Source organism: Atta cephalotes (genome assembly GCF_000143395.1).
Source record: "Atta cephalotes unplaced genomic scaffold scaffold00079, whole genome shotgun sequence".
In the NCBI taxonomy this organism is placed as follows: domain Eukaryota; kingdom Metazoa; phylum Arthropoda; class Insecta; order Hymenoptera; family Formicidae; genus Atta; species Atta cephalotes.
This window is the reverse complement of record NW_012130143.1, coordinates 306964-315384: the sequence shown is the minus strand read 5'-3', so window position 1 is coordinate 315384 and position 8421 is coordinate 306964. Positions and strand designations below refer to the sequence as shown.

General features: G+C 37.3%; 1 pseudogene; it reads right to left on the bottom strand.

Moving 5' to 3' along the window:
- The window catches only part of LOC105624446, a 29704-nt pseudogene that overhangs the window by 1215 nt on the left and 20068 nt on the right, over positions 1-8421 (bottom strand).

The window sequence follows — 8421 nt, the reverse complement described above, 5'->3', positions numbered from 1 at the left end:
GTACGTAGAGAGTAGTACGTACGTACGTACGTACGTACGTACGTACGTACGTACGTACGTACGTAGGAAGTAGACGTAGAGAGAGAGAGAGAGAGAGAGAGAGAGAGAGAGAGAGAGAAATAAAGAAAAAGAAAGAGACATGCTTCGTCGAATCCTATTTAGGAGGCAAATTGATGGCCTGGAGTCTCGCTGAATGCAGTAGTTCTTTTTTCAGATATCATTACACCAAAGGGGCAGATGCAGCAGTAGCAGTAGCAGCATCCCTCTCTCAGTCACCCTTCGCGAAGCCACGAAGAAAAGACCCTTCGCCTCATCTATCCCCCCGCGAACGGAATGAAGCCAGAACAATCTTCTCTTTATAGGAGACATACGAAGCTATTCGAATCCTGGGAACCGTTTTTTCCCTTCCTCCCCCTTTGCCATCTCCACTCGGTCTTCGCGGTTTCTCTGTCTTTCGCTCGGCACACAATTATTTTCACAGCTTGGAATCCTTGTGCAAACAATACTTGCCAGCTCGTATGCACACGCGCGCGAACTGATGCATCGAAAGCTGAAACCTCGCCGCTATTCGCAGTCGTCGAGAACGTGACGTCGGCGTTATCGTGAGGCTTAGTGCAGGAAAGTCCGCAGAATGCTTTCGGCGAAGCGAGACGGATGACTGGGCTTCGCTCAGTTGAAGCTCCAGAGAAGTTTACGGACAGAGTTGCTTTTGACAGGAAAGATACCGAAAGGATGATGCCACACGAAAATCAAATCGACTACACTTGAGAAAAACCGAGTCGAATTGTTAATCATATTTATGTCATCAATATTTATAGTTCAATTCTCTTGCTAAATGGTTTATTTTTTCCGAAAGAGATTAATCTACTTATATATATTTAAATAATTACTTTAGAAACTTTCTCTCATTCATTAATACGTTGTTATACAATAAATCATTTTTTTCAACAATTTTAATAAAAAAATTAACTCTATTACAACTTTAAAATTTATAACTCCATTACAACTTTAAAATTGTTATAAAAGCATTGTAATTTTTTTTGGCACTTACAATAATTTTTTTCTGAAAGGTATAGAATTGTGAGTAAGAGATTATATTCAAATTCATGTAGGGTCACAAAACTTTATTTTCCTTAATTATGTATGTTTCACGTACGTGAGTTTTACCGATTCTGATTTCTAAAGAAAAGAAAAAAACTTCGTTAAAAAAAAATATAATACTTTTTGATGCTATCGACGTCTATGCAAATGTTTCATCGTAAACACAAAATTTATGATTGCATTTATTTTTGGATAATCCTAGAAATTGGATTCCATTTTGTTTGCGCGTGTTGCTTGCATATATTGTAGAGAAGAATAATTCCGAGAGATAGCAGTAAACGCTTCTTTCCACCTCTTTTTCTTTTTCATTCTTTGCGCTAATGTAATGAAATATTTTCACCGTCCATGATGCACTTAAGCCCGCGGCGGCCACAGCTCACGCAAAACACGACGAAGTATGTTAATGCTGCTCATAAAGCTCCGCAACAGGTTCATTTCTCCGAAAGGCTTGGCGCTCGCGAAAATCCACGTGGACATGCGTTCGCACGTATGGCGATCGTTTATCATCTGGACACTTGAAAAATCTTACGAAATCGTACGTCGTATGTGGCTTTGAGGCTATTTTGTTAACGAGCAACAATCTTGTCTCCAATGACGGCAGTTTTAGAAGACGTGGGCACTTATCAGGAATACAAGGCTTCAAGTTTTCGATCTCTGGCCAACTTGCATGTCGCTATTTTTTTATTTACACATTACAGTTTTAATTCAGATTACGATCAAAGTCGTAATCTGAATTAAACTTCCAATTTTCCATTTTCAATTTTCATTCAAATTATAATTAAGGATTAAAATCGAAATCAAACTTGCAATAATTTTTAAATCCTTGTTTTTAAGTTTATAATAATAATGTCAATTTTTTACAATTTCTCTCATTTTCTAATCCTTAATATGGGATTATTTGATGTGTATTGTGAAACAAAAGCTAAAATAGTCCAAAAATGGATAATAGTTTATGCTTGCGAAAGTGATCTTTTGGTCTCAAGATAAGTATTAGTTTGCCGGTGTGGACCAAACTAGAACCCCTTCACTAACGAAGATACTTGGACTAATCTCGCAATCAATCTTGGGGTAGGTACGGTCAGAAGGCAACAGCTGCCACGTCGGAATCGATGACGTCACTGAACGCGAAAGATCACTCCCTTGCAGCATCCGATTCGGCTGAGGACGACTCTACTGTGCGTTTCTATTTTCCCACCCTTCGTCAGCTGACGGCATCATTCCCTGCCTACCATCTGAAACAGCTGCTTACTTTTAATCCGTATCATCAGCGAGACAATGACTTTGTTTACTTGGACTCATCGTTGTTTTCAGCATCCGCGAAGACCTTTTCAAGACTTTTAAGTCAAGTATCTTGTTAATTTATGTTATTATTTTTTATTATTAGAATTTAAACTTATCTATTGCATTATAATCTTGTGTTTCTTATATAGTTTCAAATTTTTTGTGACTCTTTATAGAAAATTCACATGACAAAGAAATTATATATCTAAAAGAAGCAAATCGTTTTAAACTTTCTTGTATTTCTCAGATATTGTTGAGAATGTCATAAATTTTGAATGGCCTAACACTAGGCTGTCGCTAATTTACGTTGTATTTGCAGTCACATATCTGCTTTTATTACTTGTTTGGAGAAAGAGAGACCCTGTCGCAGTGACCTACAACCCTAGCCAGCGTGGCGGATTACACGCTCGTGTCTCACGGGTCAAGATCATCGTACAACCATTAGCAGCGCTGGCCACCTCATAATCCGACGACACATGACCCTGACTGACCGGAAAGACACCCGGAAAGACCGCCCGTCTTCAGTCGAAAGACCAAATCACCAGACATCAAACGAGGAACGTGCCAATCTTGTCTTGCAACCGTCTCATCTTATAACTGGGATCTTAGTCACATTCGGCTCTGATGTCTTATTTTGTCGCATAATTTCGATGTCATGAAAATAATAGTCATAAAACATTGCAATCAATTAAGAAATGAAAAAAATTATAAGAAGATTTGTAAAATCGACACATACTTTAATATTCTTTATTATTTATTATTTCTAATGAAAAACATCAAAAATTATATCGAAAGAAAGTACTAGTGACGTATTCATGATTATTGATGGCAAAGTGAAATATTTTTCACATGGAAGACATCTTTGTGAATTACATTGCGAAATCCCATTGCAAGAGGTGTAATATTATAAGATATCAAATAATAAAAATGTTAACAATAAGAATAATCTACATTACAAGTTTCCTCTTTGTTAAAGTTCTCACTATCTACAATCTACCATTCGCTCCCTTGATTATTAGTAACACTTTTCAACCAGCAGTTCGTTGACACATGACCCAACGCAACGAAAGAGCGAATAACGCGGGTAACTAGCTCGAAATGAAGAGGTCACCGGTACGTGCCGATCCTGTTTATCCAACCAGACCAGATTTTGAAAACCTTCTGTCGTATCGTCCACGCGTTCACCGTTGACCCTGACCGATCCTAGAAAAGTGACCGTTGGCGAAACTTCCACCTTGACGGTGACATGCTTTCGCTCGTTGAAGCAACTTGTACGACCGGACAATCTGTGATGCGCGTGCTGAACACCGATCACTCGCGAAGTGGAGCGTGTTTCCGGCCCGAGGACGAACTCGCGCGACCAGACTCTCTCGTGAGCCCGGCCGATCAGTCTTCCCTCGACTGCGATGACCCCCGTAGGTCCCACGGGGTGACCTCTCTGATTATCACCGGTCGCTCTTTTAACTCATGGTAACCGCTTTTATCGCAAAGTATATCTCGTACTGCAATACGGATCAGAACTCACGATCGAGGGATCGGATTCGGCGAGTAATTAGTCCGGTTACTGCGAGGTACCATTTGTCGTAGTATTTATGGGCATTTCGAGCACGACTCTGGCAACTACTTCGTGGCGGCATCGAGCATTGATCCGCGGCGATTGAACGAGAATAAATTTGTTAGAGATAGGAGCTCTCTGAACGATAAGTAATAGTGATAAGATTGGATCGCGAGAAATAAATATTGTTACGGAGACAAGCTATCTTGATAGCTTCTTCTTTTGCCACTATTCGTGCCGCCGTTTCCATCATTCGACTTACACAGTTTGAGTACTTAATCCTTAGAGAAAGATTTTAGTATAAAGATTTGCTACTCCTGTCGTTTTTTCTAAAAGTAGCAAAATTCTATCTGAATTTAATTAAATTTTAGCCTCTCCTTGTGTTTAATCTCGTATGTTTTTTCTTTTTGATGCTAAATTCATGGCTATTTTTCTCTGAAAGTATTTAAATTTTCTCATAGATGTACGCTTTATATTATTATTTGTATAGATCTTAACATTGTGTCCATATGCCAAAAAATAGTATGTCAGATTTCAAAAAGCCGAGGCTGTAGTATATCCGGCCCATGTACGGATACCAGTTTGAATTAAGAGATGACCAGAGACGACGTGACACATGAATGAAATCCTCAGATAGAATTCCTCGCATTTTAAATCCAGACATAGTGAAGCTTCATCTCTCGACTTTGTAATCAGTTTTATGCTGTTTTTCATTTTGTTGTCTTTAAATAAGTCAATTTCACTTTCAAGAAAAATCGCGATTTTGATTTTAACACGTGAACAATTTTTTAAATAAAAATATTAAATGGTTTTGAGGAAATTTGTTTCACATATACATATTTAGAAATGAATATTTTGTTATTAATTGATTCATCATTTTTATATTTTTATCATAAATTTACATTTAGTTAAGTAATTATTATCAAATCATTTTATAAAAAATAATAAGATTTGTAATTTTTTGTTTTAAACTTTGAGAAATTTCATTAAATGTTCGAAATTAATTTTATATATGTATTGTTAATATATCTTACAATTAGATATTCGAATATTTGTTGACACAGATGCTTTCGTTTCTCTCAGAAATTTTTGTAAGATTTAATGATATTAGAAAATATAGAAAATATAATTCATAAGATTTGATATGTCAGTTCAATTTTTAGAGCAATCTGAGAACCATCCAGACTGAGGAAATGTCAAGTTCTGCTTTTTAAGAACGAGGTATGTTCCCGTCAACTTTCATTGCTTCATCATATGGTCGTCGTCTATGAAACGATACCCTAATGGGACTTTGACAGGGACCTGTTCGATGGTCAGAGGTCCAGATGAGAAACCGGAAGTCGAACACCTAGGGTCAGAGCGTCAGTGGTCGTCAATTCGAGTTCTAGTTCCGAAACGAGTCAATTCTTCACAGCGATCGACCTTTGTGCCTTGTAGAAGGGATCAATTCATCCTGACCGATGAAAGGGAAAATCTGGCATCACCTGTTCCAAACGTCCGCGCATTTATTTATATGAAAACAGGTCCTCGCAATGAGAGATTGAAAGTGTTGGAACCGCATCTTTTAACTTGTACTCACTTCATTAAAAATATAGCATTGCCTATTTTTTTGATAAACTAATTTTATATACAAAAATAAGAAAAAGTTACAATTTTCTGTTTATTATAATTAATGAATATTGTCCAAACAAATTATCATGATTTTAATTGAAATATGTTTTTATTAACAAACATATCTTACGATTAAATAAAATTAATTTTAAAAACATTTAATAAAGTTTTTTGACATTAAAAACAAAATTATACAGATCTTGTTATTTTATAAAATGGTTTAATAATTTACTTAACTAAAGTACTATGATTTTTATAATAATAATTATAATTCGTATTAGGAAACAAGAATAAATCTAAAAATAAATTATTAAGAAACAAGAATAAATCAATTAAGAGAAATAATCCTATTTTCTGTCGAAGCGGATGTTAGTATTTAAGTATTCATTTCAATATAAATTTATGTATGTACATATATTCAATTCTACAATCTGCGCATCAAAATCTTCAATTTTAAAAAATTATGAAAAACTGGAATAATAATATCACGTATTAAATTAGCAAGCAATTTAATAATTTTGATGCTAATAAGCATCTCATAAAAATATTAATAATTTTGATGTTGTATATGAATTCGCACTGAAAGAAATATTAGCATTAAGACCCGCTTTGATCGAAAATAAGATTCTTTTACTTAATTGTTTTAATAATAAATTATGATTATTATGTATGCAGTAAAAAAAAAAGATTAATAGTAACGTATATTTGGGAACGAGTTGTAGCATTGTAAACAACTGTTGTTAACAACGCTATTTAACATTGGACAATATTTCAAATACTTTCAGAGATATAAGAGAGATACATCAGAGAATATTTGTAAACGTATTTTCCAAAATAATAGCAAAAGCGACAGCTAACTTGATTTATTCTTAATTTATGTATACCCAGCGATATCGATATCTATTTTTTATTTGTTACATTGACGCAAACAAGTTTTGCCAATATCAATAATTCTTTTCACTGCCACACCTCTAAAAGACTGCCAATTTATTCAGAATTGTATTCGCTCAGAGAACATAAGAAAAAAAATCACTAATTCTCTTATTAGGACAGAGCGAATTCGCGGCATTTCTCGCTTCCGATTCTTCAGGTAAAGATGAGTGCCAGGGATGGCTCCTGTTGCCGGTCGTTCTGTCTACAGCACAATAGCGTCCCGCCGCGAACGCGCATTATGCCGCCCAATGTTTCCCGCTTCCAGCTCGCGTACACATGTGCACGCACTCGAGCGGTATCTCGCAGTGTAACCCGGAAGAGAATATATGTCCCTAACCGTCTCCTATTATACGATCCCCGGACCGATCGAGGGGTGAACTTATTTGGGCCACAGCGTCGATCCCCGGAAGGGGTGCAACCGTGCAACTATAGCACCTTCCGTTCCGAAGAGATGCTTCGCAGGAAGAACGAGAGGGAGGAGGGATGGAAAGGGGAAGAGTCATCAAAAAAGAACGGAGTTTATCCGGAATAGAGGAGAGGAAGGGGTGACAAGTCGTAGGGATGCTGTGGGAATGTTCTCACAAGCAGAGAAGATCACCTGTAACCATTGTGAACCACGTTCCTTTCGACGAAGGAATACACTTACCCCCAGCGATCGGTGTCATCTGTAGCTGAGATAATCCCGATGCAATCGAGAAGAAGCTCTTATTCGAGTTCTGAAAATATTTGTTCGCATTTTTCGAGCGAAGAACTTCTTTCGGGTCACTCAACGCTAATCAACGAGTTTCGGGAAGATTGCGGAAAATCAGGAGAAAATGTTTCCTTCAGAAAGAAATAACGTGGGGAGAAATATATACGAAATATTTATTATTTGATTCACGATTAATTCTAATCATTAATTAATTTTATAGATTATGTCTTCTAATTTAAATTTTCTGCAATATCTGACTGGTTGAATTGTATTTGAGAAGAATAGAACTTTGTTGTAAGAAGAAAATTCTGCGTCAGTCATTTCGTGCCATTTTCCTGAATTTTTACTACTGTTACTGAGCAAGCAAGGAATCTTTTTTTAATGAAGCGATAATACTCACCAATGTACTTCATCAAAAATTTGATGTTCGCCTACAAAAATATATTAAATGCTGACTAGATGTTAAGCGAGACACACAAGAATTTTGCGTGGGTACTACTTGTTTCATGATGCGAAGCAAAAGTATGTCTGATGAACCAAGGCTCGCATATCTTTTCTCGCGCACCAAGGAACACGTGCAACCCTTCGACCAACAACGCGGGCCGCCCCTTTTAATTTTAATTTCCTAGCAAAATCCCCTCCTTTGTAAGTAGAGCGAGCGGGCTAGTCGATTACCAGAGAGAAACGGGGCTGACGCGGGCGAGAGGAGGAAGAATGGATCGCGAGAGAGTGAAAGAAAGAGAAAAGTATAGCTGGAGGAAGGGAAAAATGGAGAAGCGGCGTGGTGAGGAGCAGGCTCCGTTTTCCACGCACATCATCCCTTTTACATTTTAATTTCTCCCCTTTTGCGCCGGCTTTCCAAAGCGTCTTCCGTCTCGTTCTCGCTCTTCCAGAGCTAGGTAGCATCCCTTTAACATTATAATGTTCCCTCTCTGCGCTGATGCCTCCTTGTCGTTTGCTCTCTTTTTTCCCTCTGGCTTTTCTATATCGCCTCTGCGTCTTTCGATTTTTTTTCTACCCCTTCGGTGACGGTGTAACGTACCGATTTATGGGTTAGCAGGCGAATTCTAAGGAAATGTTATGCCACCGACCTGGAATCAATGTGAAAACCGTTGGAGGCGGTCGAACACGTTGCAATTTTATTAAGTTTTTGAGCACAGACTTTCTCTTTTTAAACTATCTGTCTATAGAGTCTACAAATGAGAGAGAGAGAGAGAGAGAGAGAGAGAGAGAGAGAGAGAAGTAAGTA